This window comes from Phascolarctos cinereus, unplaced genomic scaffold (assembly GCF_003287225.1).
Source record: "Phascolarctos cinereus isolate Bilbo 61053 unplaced genomic scaffold, phaCin_HiC Scaffold_3;HRSCAF=262, whole genome shotgun sequence".
Taxonomy (NCBI): domain Eukaryota; kingdom Metazoa; phylum Chordata; class Mammalia; order Diprotodontia; family Phascolarctidae; genus Phascolarctos; species Phascolarctos cinereus.
This window is the reverse complement of record NW_027555736.1, coordinates 245,299,102-245,320,085: the sequence shown is the minus strand read 5'-3', so window position 1 is coordinate 245,320,085 and position 20,984 is coordinate 245,299,102. Positions and strand designations below refer to the sequence as shown.

The 20,984-nt window shown below is 37.9% G+C and overlaps 1 protein-coding gene across 1 annotated transcript in view; it reads right to left on the bottom strand.

Moving 5' to 3' along the window:
• The window catches only part of FNTB (farnesyltransferase, CAAX box, subunit beta), a 109,633-nt gene that overhangs the window by 5,056 nt on the left and 83,593 nt on the right, over window positions 1-20,984 (bottom strand). The window lies entirely within an intron of this gene.

The following is a 20,984-nucleotide window of genomic DNA, read 5'->3' as shown; positions in this document are numbered from 1 at the left end:
TATCGGGAAGTGGGCAGAATGTTTCATTATGTTATTGTTCTATAAGAAATGATGAGCAGACAGATTACAGAAAAATATTGAATGACTTACATGAATTGATGCTGAGTGAAGTGAGCAGAACTAGGAGAACATTACACACGGTGATCAGAGCTCTCAAGTCTTTCATAGTTATCTGCCTTTATAATATTAACATTCAGTGATCCAAAACAATTCCAGAGGACCCATAATGAAAAATGCTATCCATCTCCAGAGAGACAATTGATGAACTCAGTGCAGACTGAAGCATACTTTTATTTTTTACTTTTTCTTGCCTCTATGTGTGTTTTCTTTAGCAACATGGAATATGGAAATATGTTTTGCATGACTTCATGTGTATAATCGATCAGATTGCCTGCCTTCTCAACAGGTGGGGTAAGGGAGGGAGAGAATTTGGAACTCAAAATTTTTAAAACTGGGGGCAGCTAGGTGGTACTGTGGATAGGGCGCTGGCCCTGGAGTCAGGAGGACCTGAGTTCAAATGTGGCCCTCTGACACTTGACACTAGCTGTGTGACTCTGAGCAAATCACTTAACCCCACTGCCTAGCCCCACCCCCCAAAATTTTTTTAAATGAATGTTAAAACTTTTTTGTACACAACTGGGAAATATTTAATGAAAGAAAAATGTATTTAAAGAGAAAATAAGTGAAAAGGCAACATTACTGTCATTGTATAAATTGTTCACTTAGTTCTACTCACTTTACTCTGCATCAGCTCACGTGAGTCTTCACAGGTTTCTCTGAAATCATCACCTTCATTATTTCTTATAGCACAACAGTATTCCATCACATTAATATATTGTGATTTATTCTGCCATTCCCCAATTGATGGACACCTCTTTAGTTTCCAACTCTTTGTCACCAGAAGAACTATAAATATCTTTGTATATCCTTGGAGTTTGTTTTGTTTATAACTAATTCCTCCTTTATCTGCCCTCCATCTTAATTCTCCCTTCTCCTTTCTCTTCTTTCCTCCTATTTCCCCGCTGAGTAAAATGTATTTCTCTACTAAACTGTGTATATGTGTGCCTTCTCCCTCCCTTTGACCAATTCAGATGAGAGTGAAGTCCATTTTTTGTGTGATTCCCCTTCCCCCTCCCTTCTTGTTTTTTTTAATATATAAATTTATTTTTAGTTTTCAACATTTTCTTCCACAAGATTTTGAATTCCATATTTTTACCCCATCTTGCCACTCCCCCCACCCCAAGATGGCATGCATTCTGAATACCCCTTCCCCTAGTCTGCCTCCCTTCTATCTCCCCCCCCCACTTCCCTTATCCCCTTCCCCTTCTATTTTCTTGTAGGGTGGGATAGATTTCTGTACCTCATTTCCTGTATTTCTTATTTCCCAGTTGCATATGAAAACATTTTTTTTAAACATGTGTTTTTAAAACGTTGGGTTCCAAATTTTCTCCCTTCCTCCCACCCCAACCACCCTCATTGAAAAGGCAAGCAAGTCAATCCAGGCCATACATGTGTAGTTATGCAAAACACTTCCATAGTAGACATGTTGTGAAAAGCTAACTCTATTTCCCTTAATCCTATCCTGCCCTCCTATTTATTCTATTCTTTCTTTTGACCCTGTCCCTCCTCAGAAGTGCTTCCCTCTGATTACCCCTTTCCCAATCACCCTCCTCTCTATCATCCCCCTGCTCTCTTGTCCTCTTCCTCCCCTATTTTCCTGTAGGGTAAGACAGATTTCCATACCCAATTGAGTGTGTATGTTATTCCCTCCTTAAGCCAAATCCTATGAGAATAAGATTCCCTCATTTCCTCTCACCTTCTGTTTCCCCTCCACTGTAAGAACCTTTTCTTGTCTGTTTTGTGCAAGATAATGTACCCCATTCTACCTCTCCCTTTCTCCTTCTCCTAGTATAATCCCTCTCACCCCTTAATTTTATTCTCCAGATATCACCCCTTCATCTTCAACTCACCCTGTGCCCTCTATCTATCTATCTATCTATCTATCTATCCATATAATTTTTCCCCTCCCACTACCCTAATACTGACAAAGGTCTCATGAGTTATAAATATCATCTTTCCATGCAGGAATGTAAACAGTTCAGCCTTAATAAGTCTCTTATGATTTCTCTTTCCTGTTTACCTCTTCATGTTCCACTTGAGTCTTGTATTTGAAAGTCAAATTTTCTATTCAGCTCTGGTCTTTTCATCAAGAATGCTTGAAAGTCCTCTATTTCACTGAATGACCATTTTTTCCCCTGAAGGATTATACTCAGTTTTGCTGGGTAGGTGATTCTTGGTTGTAATCCTATCTCCTTTGCCCTCCGGAATATTATATTCCATGCCCTCTGGTCCCTTAATGTAGAAGCTGCTAAATCTTGTGTTATCCTGATTGTGTTTCCACCATACTTGAATTGTTTCTTTCTGGCTGCTTGCAATATTTTCTCCTAACCCTAACCCTAACTCTGGAATTTGGCTACAATATTCCTAGGAGTTTTCCTTTGGGGATCTCTTTCAGGGGGAGATCAGTGGATTCTTTCAATTTCTATTTTGCCCTCTGGTTCTACTATATCAGGGCAGTTTTCCTTGATAATTTCTTGAAAGATGATGTCTAGGCTCTTTTTTTGATCATGGCTTTCAGATAGTCCAATAATTTTTAAATTCTCTCTCCTGGATCTATTTTCCAGGTCAGTTATTTTTTCCAATGAGATATTTCACATTGTTTTCTACTTTTTCATTCTTTTGGATTTGTTCTACTGTGTTGCGACTTCTCATAAAGTCACTATCTTCCAATTGCTCTATTCTAATTTTTAAGGAAGTATTTTCTTCAGTAAGCTTTTGGACTTCCTTTTCCATTTGGCCAATTTTGCTTTTAGGGCATTCTTCTCCTCATTGGCTTTTTGGACCTCTTTTGCCATTTGGGTTAGGCTATTTTTTAAGGTGTTATTTTCTTCAGTATTTTTTTGGGTCTCCTTTAGCAAGCTGTTGACTTGTTTTTCATGATTTTCTTGCATCACTTTCATTTCTCTTCCCAGTTTTTCCTCTACTTCTCTTACTTGCTTCTCAAAATCCCTTTTGAGCTCTTCCAAGGCCTGGGACTGATTCATATTTTTCTTGGAGGCTTTGGATGTGGGAGCTTTGACTTTGTTGTCTTCTTCTGGTTGTATGTTTTGATCTTCTTTGTCACCAAAGTAAGATAATATAGTCTGACTCTTTTTGCGAGGTTTGCTCATGATCCCAGCCAATTACTTGAGTTTTAAACTCTTTGTTAAGGTCAAAGTCTGCTTCCAGTGTGGAGACTGTACTGTCCCAAGCTTTGGGGGTTTGTATAGCTGTTTTCAGAGATACTTCTAGGGACCTGTTAAATTTTCAGTTCTTCCAAGGTGGTATGATAAGGGTTGAGGTGTTTACTCTTTTCCTGGCCTGAGCTCTGGTCTTTGAGTGACTGGCCACAAGCAGTCTTTTCTGTCTTGGAACTATGAGGAAGATTTCCTCTCCACAGCCACTACAAGCTCCACCGCGCCAGTGCTCCTCCTCACCCCAGGACCGCCACCCAGAACTGTGACCCAGATCTAAGCACGGGCAAAGCAAGAGATTCCTGCCTCAGCACCAGCAAAGAGATCCCTGCAGTCCCCCTCTGATCAGCCACTTGATTCCCCTTTAGTCTGTGGGCCAGAAGCTCAGGAGGCAGCCACCGCCCCTGCATCCGCCCTGTATGCTCCACGCTCTGGAACTTGTTCTGACCTAGCTCTTGTCTCACCGCAAAAACAGACTTTTCCCACTGACCTTCTAAGTTGTCTTTGGCATTCATGGATTGAGGAGTCTGGAAGCCACCACAGCTGCCTGTGATTCAGTCCTCTGAGGCCTGCTCTAGGTTCGCTGCGGCCTGCACGCCCACGCCAAACTGCATTCCTCTCCCCACCTGGCCCAATACGCCTTCCCGATCAACCATCCAGGATGTCTTGGGCTGGAAATTTGTTTTACTCTATCTTTTTGTGGGTTCTGCTGCTTTAGAATTTGTTTAGAGCCATTTTTTTGTGGGTATTTGGAGGTGTTTGGGGAGAGCTCAAGCAAGTCACTGCTTTCACGCTGCCATCTTGGCTCCGCCCCTCTTCTTGTTTACATAGATTTCTGCATGTGTACTCTGATTATATGAAATAAATTTCCTTAATTTTTCTCTCCCTTTTACCTCTAGTGTATTCTTCTTCCTTTCCCTTTTCATTCTTCTTCAAGATCATCAAGACATAAAAAGAACCTCTGCTAGGCTTTCATTTCCCCATATGAGAATGCAAGCAATTTATCCTTGTTTTAGTCCCTTATGATTTTTATGTTTCATGTTTAGCTTTTTGCATTTCTCTTAACTCCTGTGATTGCACTTTGAAGTTTCTGCACAGCTTTAGTCTTTTCATCAGGAATGCTTGTCAGTCCTCTCTTTCATTAAAGGTCCATTTTTTTCCCTGTAGCATTCATTTCACTCAGTTTTTCTGGGTAAGTTATTCTTGGTTGTGAGTCTATACCCTTTGCCTTCTGGAATATCATATTCCAAGTTCTCCACTCCTTTACAAGAGTGACTATTAAAGCATGTATGATCTTGATGGTGGCTTCTTGGCACTTGAATTGTTTCTTTCTGAATTCTTGCAGTATTTTTTCTTTCACCAGGAAACTCTGAATTTTAGCTCTAATGTTCCTGGTAGTTTTTATTTTGAGGTTTCTTTCAGGAAACAGAGCATTACTTCTATTTCCAATTTGCCCTTTGGTCTTAAAAGACATCAGCAGTTTTAGGATTTTAAAAAATTTGACTAGGCTTTTTCGTTTGGTCATGGCTTTCAGGTAATCCAATGGTTATTAAAAATGTCTCTCCTAGATACATATTTCAGGTCAGCTGTTTTTGTTATGAGGTGCCTTACTTTTATGAGGTACTTTTATATTATGAGATACTTTATTTTTTTCAATCTTTTGACTTTGTTTTAATATTGTTGTTTCATGGGATCATTAAGCTACTATTTAGTCAATTTTAATTTTCAGAGTTTGTTGCCTGGGTTAAGGTTTTGTAAATTTTGTGCCAATTTGTTAATTCATTTTCCAAGTCTTTCTTCCATAGTTCTCATTTCTTTTCCAATGTTCTCCCCTAACACTTTCATTTGAATAATTTTTTAAACTCTTGCTTCTTCTCTTCCAGGAATACTAGTTGAATTTTTGCCTGAGATTTGTTTTTGAGACCTTGCTTGTAGGAGTCATTCTCTTCTTCTAGGTTTGTATCTTAAGCATTCCTGTTACCATAACAGCTTTTTATTGTGGAATTCCTTATTTAATCCTTCCAACCTACTTCCTGACTTCAGACATCATGTTAGGGCCAGGCTGTATACACTTTTGCAGAGAATGTCTGAGTTGGTCCTACTGATGTCGCTTGGGAGGAATGTTGTGTCATTCTAAGATCTCAGGAGCAACACAAGCTGTAGACCTTCAAGCTATGGTCCCAAAGTGGTCTGTACCAAAACAAAGTCTAATTTTTGCTTCCCTGGTCTGAGCTCTACAAGTTCCTGACCTGGATTTGGATCTGGCCAACACATCACTAAGCTTGCCTCCTTTGGCATTTCAGTAAACTGCCACTGAAGTATGCTAATAGCTTTGCAGTTCTTCTAGTTCACAGCAAGAGAACTGTAGGCTTCCCTTTAGTCTGAGACTCTTGGCCTGATTAGTTATCTTTGGGCTTCAGATTGGGCTAGAAGCTGGAACCTCTGAGATCCTGCTTCACAACAAGGATCTGATCCACACAGCTGATTGCTTCTGAACCTGTTCTCTCTGCCTGGCACAACCCCTCCTCATGTCTAGGTAGAGATCCCCTCCTCAGTCTACCCTAGATCTATGACCTACAACTGAGTACAGTGAGCAACAGAGCTGCCAGTTGGCACGTTTTCCTGAACCCTACACAAATGTAGGCCCCTTTATGCTGGATCTGGGACCTCCTCTTGCTCTGGGGCACAGTCTTCCCTGAACTGGAATACTCCAGGGTCTGCAGAACTCTGTCTGTCCCTCTATGCTGACTTGGGCTCGAAGACGATTCACTTTTTTTGTTATCTCGTATTTCCTGATCAGGATTCAGTCTGGTCCAGTTTCTTCAAATGATTCAGATGTTTTTTGGTGAGGTGGGGTGGATGGGGGGTAGAAAAGGAGGAAGCTTACTGCTTCTTCCTGCTACTTTATTATCTTCCCAACACACCTACAAGGGTCTTAAAGTTAACCTGAAGAGTTTCATTATCTTTCCAGGGTTTTTCCTCTACCTTTTTCTTAGCTTTGGAAATTGCCCTATGAAACATTTCCAACTATTCCTCTGACACTAAAAAGGACAATGACAGGCTACATAAGCTTTTGTAGCTCTCATAATGAACCATTATGTGAATTTTGATAATTGTGCCATTTATTAGACATGGTGGGGCATAGCTGTAGTCCTTGATACTGAGGAGACTGAGAATGATGGATTGTTTGAGCTCAGGAATTCCAAGCTATAGTAAGTGTAAAGCTGATTCAGACTAAGTCCGACACCAAGAAGAGTTAGGGGGCAGGAAGGGAAGCAGCAAGCTGCCTAAGGAGGAGTAAACAGGCCCATGACAAAAAGAGAGCAAGTCAAAGCTTCCATTATGACCAGCAGTGGCACTGAGTTTTCCTAAAACTTTTGTGCATTTTTAAATTTTAATAACTGAAGCTGTAGGTATGAGAAAAAAAGGATCTGTGAACAGCATTGAAAAAAAATGGGCAAAGATTAGTACAACTACATTACACAATTGGGTACAATGCATTCTTACTGCAGATTCTGTGACAAGTGTAAAATGACTTAAATAGATAAACTATGTCCTATAGCTTTCAGTACTGGACTCCACATCAGGTATGAGAAGAAAATTCAGATGATTGGAGAGCTATGACTAACGTGTGCCAATATAACAAACATGATGATGCTACTTAATTTATTGACTTTAGCAAAGGATTATTTTGTAGAACCAGACAAAATAATAATGAAGTTCATCTGAAGGAACAAGAGGTGAAAAATCTCAAGGGGAATAAGAAAAAAAATATATGAACGGGGCTTATGATTACCAGAGTTCAAATTTAAGTACAAAGCAGCAGTTATCAAAATGACTTGGTGCTGGTTAAAAATTAGAAAAGTAAATTAGTGGAATACAATAAACACACAAGACCTAAAAGCAAATGAACTCTAGGGTTTCCTAAATCTAAGAACGAAAATTATTGCTGGATAGAAATCCTTATTTGACAAGAAGTGCTTGAAAAACTGCAATTTGGCAGGAGTAAGAGATTTCTTAACCATCAAGGAACAGAGGATATCAAAACACATAAAATTATTTCAGCTATGCAAAATTTAAAAGCTCTTACATGAATCAAATGACTATTGTTAGAAAAAGAAGTTGTAGAATATAAAAATTATTTGCATCAAGTGTATCTGATAAAAGTTTAATTTTCAAGATGTAGAGGAAAATGACATAAATGTATAAAACCAAGTATATAAAACCATTTCCCTAATAGAAAAGTAAGCAAAAGATATGGATACAGTTTTATTTTTCAATTTTTAAAATACATTTTATGGATGCCTTTTGTCTTTCCATCAAAGCTATGTCCCACACTCTGTCTAAATGGAATTTTTTTTTAGCAAGGAAAAAGAATTAAGAAAAATATCCCCTATGGCAACTATGTCTGACAATACATAGAATTTTCTGTGTACAATATTCATTACTGTCCTGGCCCTTGCAAGTGGGCATTTTAATAGGATGGCTATAAGCAATGAACAAATGTGGAGGAAAGACGATGTGCCAGCAAAGTCCAGACTTTAACCTCTCCCAGGGACTGTTGCAACAGCCTCTTGGTCTCTTCCTACTCCAGTCCCCCCTCTACACAGAGGCCAAAGTGATTGTCTGAAAACACAGGTCGGACCGTGTTAAGCCCCATTCAAACTCTAGTGGTTCCCTATTCCTTCTAGGATCAAATAATCCACCTAGCATTTAAAGCTGCTCACTGCCTAGCCTGGTCCTGTCTTTGCAGTCTTCTTACACATCACTCGCCTCCACGGTGGCCTGCTTGCTTTCCTTTATACATGAGGCTCCGTCTCCTGTTTCTGTGCTTTTCCCTGTCTGTCCTCCATGCCTGGGATACCTTTAAAAAACACCAGTTCCTGGCTTCCTTTCAGATTCAGATCAAGTACTACCTTGGATACAAGTCCTTTCCTACCCCCCTACCCTCTCGACCTGATGGTGCCTTCCACCCTAAGGTTACTTTGCAGCTCCTCTGACTGTATCTTATATTTACCTACCTGCTTATGTACATGTTCTCTCCTCTATTAGAATATCAGCTCTTTGGGGGCAGGGGCTTTTTAAAAATTTTCTTTATAGTTCCAGTAATCCCCTATACCTCTTTGCCACGAGAGGGGAGAGCTGTTTCTTTATTTGTTCTCCAGGTCTTCACTAATTTTCCATCTATTCAGAGTACACTTTCATTTTATTTATCTTTTCATTTACATTGTTATAGTCATTGTCTATGTTGTTCTCTCAACATATAATTTTCAAAAAAAAGAAATATAAACTATCATTAACCATATAAAAAAAGTATCCTAAGTCACAAATAAGGAGAAGTGCTCATTTTAAAAATTTCACTAAAATTGGCAGATATTTTAAAATAGTCAATGCTACATGGGCTGTGGAAAGTCAGGGACTCTAATACTCTGTTGGCAGAGCTGTGAATGTTAACTATTCTAGAAAACAAATTCGGATCATTTGAGAAAAGTTACTAAATGGTTCACTGATTTAACCATTCCAATAACAGGCAGGTACCAAAAGTAATTCAAAGATAAAATGAAAAGTCTCACATGTACCAAAATATTCATAGCAGCATTTTCTGTGACATAAAACTGGAAAGAAGACAGACACCCATGGAGTGGGGAATTGTTGAACATATTTTGATATTACTGATATATGATATTATGAATTATTGCTGCACTATAAGAAATGGATATTAGGAATGTAAAGGAATATGGAAAGACTGCTATGAATTGATACAAAAGTGAACTAAGGAGAAAAATATATACAATAACACTAATAACTCAAATAATACAGAATGATAACTAAACTCAGAATACATTCAATGATCAAGACTGAATCCAAAGGTCTGATAACTATGGATTCCAAATGTATCACAGACAGCCAGTATACTATTCTACTTAACTTCATTACAAAATGACGAGAGGGACTAAATGGATTTTGAAGTACATTCTACCAAACATTTAAAGAACAATTAATTCTAATATTATATAAATTATTTTTAAAAATAGGCAAAGAAGGAGTTCTACCAAACTCCTTCTATGACACAAATATGGTTTTGGTACCTAAACCAAGGAGAGCAAAAACAGAGAAAGAAAACTGTACACCAATTTCCCTAATGAATAATTGATGCAAAAATTTTAAATAAAATATTAGCAAGGAGACTACAATATATCACAAAGATCTGACATTATGACCAGGCAGGATTTATATCAGGAAGATGGAGCTGGTTCAATATTTGGAAAACTATAGAATAATCTGCCATATCAATAACAAAACCAATACAAATTATATGATTTTCTCAATGTATGCAGAAAAAGCTTTTGATGAAATGCAACACCTATTCCTATATTAAAAAAAAAAACACTGAAAGCATAGGAATAAATGGAACTTTCCTTAAAATGATAAGTAATATCTATCTAAAACCATCAGCAAGCAATATCTTTAACAGAGATAAGCTAAAAGCCTTCCCAAATCAGGAATTAAGCAAGGATGCCCATAATCACCACTATTATTCAATATTGTACTAGAAATGCTAGCTACACCAATAAGAAAAAAAATTGAAGGAATAAGAATAGGCAATAAGGAAACAAAACTGTCACTCACTACTCTGATGATATGATACTTAGAGGACCCTAAAGAATCAACTAAAAAAGTAGCTGAAACAATTAACAACAAAGTTGCAGGATATAAAACAAACCCATACAAGTCATCAGTATTTCCATATATTAACAACACAGAGAGAAAAGACAGAAAAAGAAATTCCACTTAAAATAACTGAAGACAGTGTAAAATATTTGGGAGTCTCCCTGCCAAGATATACCCAGGAACTATATGAACACAATTTAAAAAAAAACTTTTCACACAAATAAAGGCAGGTCTAGACAATTGGAGAAATATTAATTACTGATGGGTAGGCAGCCAATATAATAAAGATGACAGTTCTACCTAAATGAAGTCATTTATTCAGTACCAATACCAATCAATCTACTAAAGAATTATTTTATAGAACTAGAAAAAATAATATAAAAATTCATCTGGGAGAACAAAAGGTTAAGAATATCATCATGGAAATCAATGAAAAAAAAAAAAAGAGGGCAGCCTAGCAGTACCAGATTTCATACTATATTACAAAGTGGTAATCATCAAAACAGTCAGGTACTGGGTAAGAAATACAGCGGTGGATCAGTGGAAGAGATTAGGCACACAACATACAGAAGTAAATGACCACAGTAATACAGACTCAAAGATGCAAGTTTTAGGGGGCAAGAACTCAATATTCAACAAAAACTGTAGGGAAAACTGGAAAGCAGTCTGGCAGAAACTAGGCATAAACCAGCACCTCACATCACATACCAAGATAAGGCCAAAATGTATATGTAATTTAGACACCAAGACTGATAGCATTTGTTTTTTGTTTGTCCTTCATTTTGGAAGAAGACCAGTGACATCACAGGGGAAGGGGGGAGCGATGTCTTGACTCAGGCAAAAACTGGATTTAAGAGAGGCAGAGTTACACAAAGTCATCAGCCTCACTCTCTCTTCCAGAGTGTTCAAAGTCCAGTGTTCAGACAAAAGTCAAGACAAACTGGTGATGGCCTGGGATGCAGTCGATAACTTCAATGTCTTCGATGTCTGACTAAGCCCCGAGTACTCCACAGCACCTGCTTCAGCCACCTTGGTGGCCATTGGAACAAACTGTTCACATCTGCACATTCAGCTCTGGAGGAGTCTTCCCATGCTTGGGGTAGACACCTCCCTAACACACTGACGGTTTTGAGGCCTGTCAGTTACCCTCAACTTAATTTAGTCGGTCTGCTGAGATGGTTTACCAGGGTGTCACCACTGTGTATTCTATATCTTCTTAGAGCCACCGATGTGAGTTGAGTACCAGGCAGATGCCAAAGGTGGATAACAGTCCTGAAAAGGGCTTGGCAAGCCCTCACGCCTGAGGTGTTAGTCCTCCTTGAACGCCCCGTACATAAGCAAATTAGGAGAGCATGGAAAAATGTACCTGTCAAATCTATGGCTAAAGAAGAGTTATTTATAAAAATAAGAGTCATTTCCCAACTGATAAATTGTTAACAGATATGAACAGGCAGTTTCCAGATGAAGAAATCAAAGTTATCAGTAGTCATATGAAAAATGCTTTAAATCACTAATAATTAAAGAAATACAAATTAAAATAACTCTGAGAAGCCACTTCACACCTACCCGATTAGCTAATGTAACAGATAAGGAAAATGACAAATACTGGAGGGGATATGGAAAACCAGAGGTACTAATCAAACTGTTGGTATAATTGTGGTCTGAACATTCTGAAGAAAAATTTGGACCTATGCCCCGTCAACCATTTACCAAAGGTTGGGTCCAAAGAAAGAAACACAATCAGTTTCTCCCTTAACTGAAGGTTTGCCCTAGAACAAACAGAATGAGGGTCCACCTTACTAAAGGTTTGAACAAGGAACAAACGGAATCAGACTGTACATGTGCTGTAACATGTTTATTTATTCTCATTAAGTCAGAGAATCATGCATGATGGAGTCAGAAAATAATTTTGAACTCAGAGGTAAACAAGCAGAAGGAGATCCTTAATATACTTAGAGCAATCCCCAGAATTATAGTCTCCATATGTGTTTAACTATAATGTGACAAAGGAATTTTTTTAAAATTAATTTATTTTTTGTTTTCAACAATCACTTCCGTAAGTTTTTGAGTTTTAAATTTTCTCCCCCTCCTTCTCTACCTCCCTCCCCAAAACAGCATACAATCTGATATAGGCTCATATACATTCCTATTAAACATGTTTTCACATTAGTCATGTTGTAAAGAAGAATTAGAACCACATGAAAGAAGAAACAAAACAAAAAAGAAAAAAAAAGAGCAAATAGTATGCTTCAATCTGCATTCAAACTCCATAGTTCTTTCTTGGGATGTGGATAGCATTTTCCATCATGAGATTTTTGGAGATGTCTTAGATCCTTGCATTGCTGAGAAGAGCTAAGTCTAATCAAAGCGAGTCATCACACAATGTGGCTGTTACTGTGTACAATGTTCTCCTGGTTCTGCATTTCACTCAGCATCAATTCACATAAGACTTTCCAGGTTTGAGAAAGGAATTTCTTAGTGGTATAAGTTGTAAATACAATAAGATAAGAGAATGTCAAGGTGTCAACTGAAATCACAGATCCAGGGTATCTGTGTTTCTTTTATCATTAACATGACATAATACAACAATATAAGAAAAATATCATTATTCAAGATAGTGTCTGGTTCGAGGAGCCTTGTCTTTGGTAGTCATAAACAAAAGAATGCTCCTGGTGAGCTTCATCTGGCCTTGTAGTTGCTGATACGGGTAGGGGCATGTTGGGTTCACTCAGAAAGCAAAGCAAAGCATGTCTGTTATGCCAGAGCACTCAAAGCATTATGGCAGATTAAGCTCACAGTGGGCCAAAAATGTCTTTCTCCTGACTGGCCAATCCAGGTTTTAGGCCTTTCTCAAGTGATAGGAGCACTCAAAATGGTTTACAGCTCAAAGGGCTAAAAAGCTGTGTATGCCTGTAGACATGACAATACCTCTAGTAAGTCTGTGTCCCAAAGAGATCAAAGGAAAGGGGAAAGAACCTGTAGGTACAAAAATACTTTTTTTTGTGTGTGGTGGCAAAGAATTGGAAATTGAGGGGATGCCCATCATTTGGAAAATGGCTGAATAAGTTGTGATGGAATACTATTGTGCTATAAGAAATTACAAGTAAGAGGGTTTCAGAAAAACCTGGGAAGACTTACATGAATTGATGCAAAGTGAAGTAAGCAGACCCAGGAATTTGCATACAATAACAGCAATATTGTGTCAATAATCAACTGTGAAAGACTTAGCTATTCCGATCAATACAATGATTTAAAATAATTCAAAGAAAGGACTAATGATGAAAAATGTTATCCTCCAGGAAGAGTACTGATGAACTCTGAATAGAAATCGAAGCATTTTTTTTTATTTTTGGCAACATGGCTAACATGGAAATATGTTTTGCATGACTATATGGAAAATACATAGCAAATTGCCCACCTTCTCGATCAGTGGGGAAGGAGTGGGAGGGGGAGAGAGAATTTAGAACTCAAAATTTATAAATCAGTGTTAAAAAATTTTTAAATAAGAAGCTTGAGGAAAAATGAAAAAAAATCATAGTATGATGAAGGAGGGTACATAGGGAAATTATTTTGACATACAAAATATAGATGTTACTACAAATATAAATTTTAATTGCTTTTTTTTTCTTTTGGCTAGGCAGTAGGGTTAAGTGACTTGCCCAGGGTCACACAGCTAGTAAGTGTTATGTGTCTGAGGCTGGATTTGAACTCCTGAATCCAAGCCCTCCTGAATTCAGGGCAGGTGCTCTATCCACTGCGCCACCTAGCTGCCCCTATAAATTTTAAAAATGAGAAAAACAACCATTCATTACAAGAAAAAGTATAGATTCATTCTGTGGTCTGACTCTTGCCTCTTTTTCTATCCCTAGCACTTAGCATAGTGCCTGGCACATAGTGGGTACTTAATAAATGTTTATTGATTATTGCCTTCACACTACATTATTAAAGCTTTTAAAATGAACAATGCTTCATAAAGACATTATGCTAACACAAATTACCTAATCTCAGAAAAACTGACAAGATTGTTAGCTTTGCAATGGAATCAGATTTTTAAAATTCCTTACTCTCAAACTTCTGAAATTATTGCTTCCCATAATATTACTTTCTAGTTTGGAAATGGCTTTATAATAACTAATTGGTACACCCATACTTAGCCCAATTTTAACAAAATGGGCTCACACTAAAAACCTTGAAAGACAAAGAAGAAATTAGTGTCTGAATTGGGAAGATCTAAGTTAGATTGTAAGCTCCTTAAGGGCAGGGACTGGCTTTCTTTTTCTAATTTGTATCCCCAGGGCTTAGTACAAAGCCAGCCAAATATTAGGAGCTTAATGAATGTTTACTGACTCGAATCAATATTCTAAGAGCTATGCTAATTGCACTAGACTTGACAAGTTTATGGACAGTTCTTGCTTTACATAAATTCAAGGGGGGGGGGAAGGCAAGGCAAGACCCCAAGTGCTGGTGTAGCTCTGGATCCTCTGCTTCATGCACTGAAGCTGCTCTTACTTTGGGGCCCAGGTACTGAAGCAGTGCAGAAGGGGGAGACAACAGGTCAAGTGGAGCCCCATGAGGGAGAGGAAGGCTAGAGGAACAGTCTACTTACTTTAACTGAGAATTATTTGTATGACATTTGACATTTTTTTCTTACTCAAAGCCCAGATGGATCTATGAGCTCAAAGATTTGGATATTCCCTTTGATGTTGATAGCAACCAGTACCTACCTGACTGCCTGTGTGATCCTTGTCCATATCTTCCCATCAGTTTACCACACGTTGGTAATCTGGTAAGAATCTGGTGAGAATCACCCAACATCATCCCTTTCACCTGACATCACAGAAACACCAGTGCAACACCCAGGCTGACTAAGTATGATTCCAGGCCACGTAACTAGCCAAAGTTTTCTTATCATACGTTCTTCCGTAATGACATGTAATTTACTCATATTTTTCCAATCTCTTGGTTGGTTATATGTTTGGGTTGTTTCTTTGTTTTCTTTTTAAGTTTTATTGATATGCTTTTTTTTTACATTATACACACTTACAGATTTTTCTTACTTCATGAGAGGTTTCTTGTAACAAAGTTAAAAAGTTAAGTAAAACTAATAATATAGTGCCGTTATCAGTGTGCATGTAAGATTTCACATCTGTATCACTCCCCACCTCTTTTTTCTTTTTTAAAATGCTGTTGCTGGGGCAGGTAGGTGGCTCAGTGGATAGAGCACCAGCCCTGGATTCAGGACGACCTGAGTTCAAATCTGGCCTCAGACACATAACACTTACTAGCTGTGTGACCTTGGGCAAGTCACTTAATCCCATTGCCTAGTCAAAAAAATAAAATGAAATAAAACGCTGTTGTTATTGTAGTATAAATTATTCTTCTTATTTAGCTCACTTCACTCTTTGCATCAGTTTATACAAATTTTCCCAAGTTTCCCTGAAACAATTTCTTTTGTCATTTCTTATGATATTCTCATTCAAATACCATAATTTGTTCAGCTATCATCCAATGGATGAGCACTCTTTTAGTTTCCAATTTTTGTACATAGAGATACTATACATCTTTCTTTGATCTCTTTGGAGTATAGTCCTAGTAGTGGCATCAGTGAGTCAAAGAGTAAGCACAGTTTTTTTGGTCACAGTCCCAAATCATTTGCATTTCTTTTTCTGAAAATTAGCTAATCAAATCCCTGGGTCATTTATCTTTTGAGGAATAGCTTACATGTTGGTGTCAATTCCCCATGTAGCTTAACTATCAGAAATCATACTACAATACAAGATTGGATCATAAATCAAGAGCTCGAAAGGACCTCAAAAGCCCTCTAGTCCAAACCCTTCATTGTAGACATGAGGAAACTGAGATCCTGGGAGCATCAGTGATTTGCCCAAAGTCACATGTGTAGTAAAACTTAGAAACAGGTTTTAGACCTGATGGGGATGGGATCTGAACCCCTAAAAGGAAAAGAACCATGTCTTTGGGATCTGGACTCCAAAAAGGAAATGTCCTGGACTTCCCCATGGCCAAATCTCTGGCATTTGCCTGAGGCTAAATCCTCTCAACTGGCCTTTCATTGTGGCTACCCCCAATCTTCTAATTTGGTTGTTACCTCCCGATTGCCTCTGGCCACTTCCCACCCTATCTAGACTCCATTCTCCCTTGGCCCCCCTGGTCAAGGTCCCAGGTGTTCTGTTACTTCACAGTAACCCCAGCTTACTGGCCACTCCCATCCAGATCCTCCTTAGATGTCTCCTCCAGTCACCCCAGACTACTTGGCCACTCCTAGATCCTTCCCACAGTCTTTCTGTATATAAGATCCATCTTGGCCACCATTAAGGTGCTCAGATTCTTAAAGTCTGGCCCATTTGCATTACCAATACAAATGCTTAGATTCCTTAAGAATCTGGCCAATATGGTGGATTCCTAAAATTTCTCCCACCCCAGATCAATATTCTAATAAACTTTGTCTTTGGCTGAAAGAAGGTGTGGGTCAAATCCATTTGGGTAGGACCCGCATCTCTTGCTGTAGCTATTTCAGGTCCCAGAACCGCTAAACCTCCCTGAACCACAACAGACCCAGGTTCTCTGATTCCAGAATCAGTGCTTTGCCCCATACCATACTGCCTCAATATTTTAATATTTGATAACAAAGACTTTTTCCCAACTTTTTCATGCAAAAGCTTTTAAATTTTATGTAGTCGAAACTGTCTCTTATCTTTTATGATCTTCTCTATCCCTTGCTAAATTAGGAATTCTCCCCTGATCACAGATCTAAAAGGTATTACCTCTTCTTCTCTATGTTTATTAGGATATTACACTTTTATGGGTTTTTTCCCCCTATTTCTTTTTTACTTTTATGTTTAAGTCAAGTATCCATATAAAATTTACTGCATTTTATGATTAAGATGCTGGTCTGAATCTAATTTCTGATGAACTGCCTTCCAGTTTTCCCAGAAGTTCTTAGGTTTAATGAAATACTGAACAGCTGTATTCAATTGCTTTAGGGTCCTGCTTAGCTGATCTATTTCACTGATCAAATTTTATATACATATACACACACACACACACACACACACACACACATTTATTTATTTATTTGTTTGTTTGTTTATTTTTTAGCCAGTACTAAATAGTTTTAAGAATTACTGCTTTTGGGACAGCTGGGTGGCACAGTAGATAGAGCTTCAGCCTTGGAGTCAGGAGGACCTGAGTTCAAATTCAGCCTCAGACACGTGACACTTAATAGCTATGTGACCTTGGGCAAGTCACTTAACCCTGACCGCCTCACCAAAAAAGTGAGGGGAAAAAAAAAAGAATTACTGCTTTAAAAAGTTCTGTTTGAAAATTTAAAAAAAAATTACTACTTTATATAACAGTTCAAGATCTGGTAATACTCTTCACTTTAGCTTTTTTTTTTTCATTTTTTTTCTTCAAAAATCTAGATTTTGTTTCTCCAAACGGAATTCCGTAACTATTTTATCTAATGCTATAGAGTAACCTCATGGCATTTAGATGAGTATAACACTAAAGCACAGTCATTTTTGTTATAACGGTGCAACCTAACTATGAAAAACAAATCACTCTCCAATTATTTGTCTTATTTCTTTAAAGTTTTATAGGTGTATTTATATAAGTTCTGAGTATGTCTCAATAAGTTAACTCCTAGGTATTTCATGCACTTTGTATTTATTTTGAATGGAATTTTTCAATAATAATTTGTTCTCTGCTTGGGTGAGTAATACTCATAGCAGGATATATAGAGTTGACACTCAATAAGCTAATGTAGATTCAGGACTAAATTTGTTTCTTCTTACCTTGATGCTCCCTCCAGGAGGCTTGATACATGTCATAACATTTTTCTTCTTCATAGGTTCCTTTTCTCACCACAGGCCTCATCATTTTATTTATTTTATTTTTAATTTATGAAATAAAACAAGCATTTCCATAGTACAGTAGAAAAATAAAAAGATGACTGTACATGAAACCACAAATCCATTACGTACGACTTGCTATTCTTTTTAAATATAGAATAAATTTATCATATAAATCTGTTTCTTTTTTTTTCTTCCTTCCCTCTTACCCTAGAGATGGCTACCATTAGACACAAATGTGTGTGTGTGTGTGTGTGTGTGTGTGTATATGTAAAATCATGGCCTCATTATGTTCAAAGTCCAAGATGCCTGAAGAAGTGAAAGCTTTCTCTTTAAGTCAATGAAAAAACTTAGATGCAGCAATGAATCACGGATAACCTTCTTTATAAACAAAGAACATGTGAAAAATCCTCTAAAATGTGAGCTAATAACAAGAACGTTAACAAGTGGCTCTTCTCATCAGTCCTCCCAGCCCACAAAGACTGTCATAGCACTGATTTGCCACAGCTCTCCAGGTTTCTCTGACACTCACCGAGTGACTATATTTACATATCTGCAATGTGTTTGCTATACAGAGGACCTCTTGACAAGTGTGCCAAAAGATCAACAATTCTATTGTATTTTAAACAATTCTAACTAGCATGAACATCAAAAAACCCAAATTCATGTCTTCATATGCCTGCTATTCCAGAGGGAAAAAAGTCTTCAAAACTCAATTTTCTCACTTTCATATGAATAAACAAGTTGAGGAGTAAGCACAGTGCCCAGCTCAGACTAATACATGATCAAAGAACTCTTAAGACCAGAAACACAGATCCCTGTAGCCTGGATTTGGAGGTTACTAAGGACTCTATCTCTGTATTAAGTAAAACCTTGACTGGACACAACAGCACGTGAGAATGGGGGGAGATATGCAAAGATCTGGGTCTTACTTGGGTCGAACTTGGAAAGGGATTGTGACCAATCAACTCTTTTAGGATATGAACCAATCTCTAATTATTGTGACTAAAATAAAATACTCCCCCCTAGCTAGAACCTGAAAACGTTCCACGCCATGTTAAAATAAGATATTAGGAAAACTCCCCTCCCATTAGTTTCTCTTAAGAGACTCTTCTTCAGGTGTTATCCCCATTTTACAGAAGAGGAAGCTGAAGCTCCGACAGGTTAACTGACTTGTCCACTGTCACACAGCTAAAAAGCAGCTGAGGCAGCAATTGTATTCAGGTCTTCTTGTCTCTAAGCCCAGCTCTCCATCTACAGTACCACCTAGCTGCCTTTTGAGAAAAATCAAGTTCCTCTTCTCTCCTCCTCATTTCATTCGTAGTGTATTCCTCTCCCTTCATGTTTTCCTTCCTCTCTTATAACCAATATGGAACCAAGCCATCCCCAGACCCTGTCTTTATCTTTCTTTACTCCTTTTGTGACCACAGAAACCAGTGGCATTTTGAAAGCCAGTACTTCATGATATTTTATCAAACGCATTCACCTTTCCAGGTTTCTTTTGTCTCTGTGTTTACATTTCATAGATTCTACCTAGCTCTGGTCTTTTCATCTGAAATGACTGAAAGTTTATAACTCAGATAAAAATACATGATTTTTACCCTGTAGGCTAAAATTACTCAGCTTTGCAGATTAAGTTATTCTTGGTTAAGCTTCAGGCCTGGCACTTTACCATCTGGAATACAGTATTCTAATATTTTCTCTCCTTTGAAGTACTGGCTCTTAGGTCTTATGTGATGCTGAATGTAGTTCCACGGTACTAGAATTCTTTCCTTACAGCAGTTTTTTTTCTTTTACCAGAAAGCTCAGGATTTCAGCTTTGACATTTATGAGCTTTCTAAATTTGCACTTTATTTCAGGTAGTAACAGGGGGACTCTTTCTACTTTTAATTTGTCATTTGGCTTTAGCAAACCTAAAGAGCTTTGTTTTATGATTTCTTGAAAGACAGTGTCTAGGTCCTTTGTTTGGTCACAATTTTCAGGGACCTTGTTTTTATTTTCCAGTTAATTTTGACAGCTGATACATTTTCTTCCAATTTTCCAATCTTTTGATTTTGTTTTAATATTTCTTATTATCGCACAGAGTTATTGAGTTCTGACTACTCCATTCTGTTTTACAGGGAGTCCACTACTTCCATAAGTTTTTCTACCTTCTATCTTAAGCTATTTATTTTTCTTTCAATTTTTTCCTCTAGAGCTCTTATTTCATTTTAACTGCTTGCTTAATTTTTAAAAAATAATTTATTTTTAATTTTCATCATTCACTTCCATAAGATTTTGAGTTTTAAATTTTCTCCCCTTCCCTCTCTTCCCCTCCTCCCCAAGATGGCATGCAAGCTGATATAGCCTCTACTTATACATTCATATTAAGCATAGAGGTACTCTTTTAGTCCTTGTGGCCAAGCTATTAATTTCTCTGAGATTCTCTTCCAGATTTACCTTGTAGGTTTCTCTCAATCCACAGTACTTCTTTACAACTGTTTGGAATTTATTTCTATCTAATCAGTTTCCGGACTGGCGCTTTGTACTGAAGTCAGACTCTGCTCCCTCCCCTACTCTTACATGAGGCAGTCCGACCCTGGCTTATGGTTCAGTCTCTGGTGGCTCCTCAGCCCCTTCTTTGTTTCCTTTTCCTTGCACAGTTCAGAATCAGGAACTGGTTGATGGTTCCCAACAGGTTAACATCAAATGCACTAATAACCAATCTCCTGCGAGACCCAGGTGCACTGTTGCCCAGATGCTATGATGACCCTGTCTCCTTCTGTGGATCCAACATGCCTTTCTTTAGTAACATGCTGCCTTGGTGCTGCTGTAGCTTAATCTCCTGCTGTGGCTGCCAGATACTAGGGCTTCCACCTCTTCTGGCCTGTCTCCACTCAGAACGTCTTCAGGCTTCTGGTGATCTTTTTGTGCTGTCCAGAACTGAATGGGGGAACTTGGAACTATTTTTCTTTAGTTTTCTTTTTTGATGAGACCTGCACTCCCCTAGGTCCCAATACATTACTATGTTAATCAGAAGTCTGTTCACTGTATTTTAAAAATTATTACTAATAAGGCTCAATTTTGTAGTGAGTCTTGGTCAGCAGGAAGAGATGTGCTATGTCTGTTCTCACCACATTTGTGTTCCCAGCTACTTAAAAACATTCTTAGA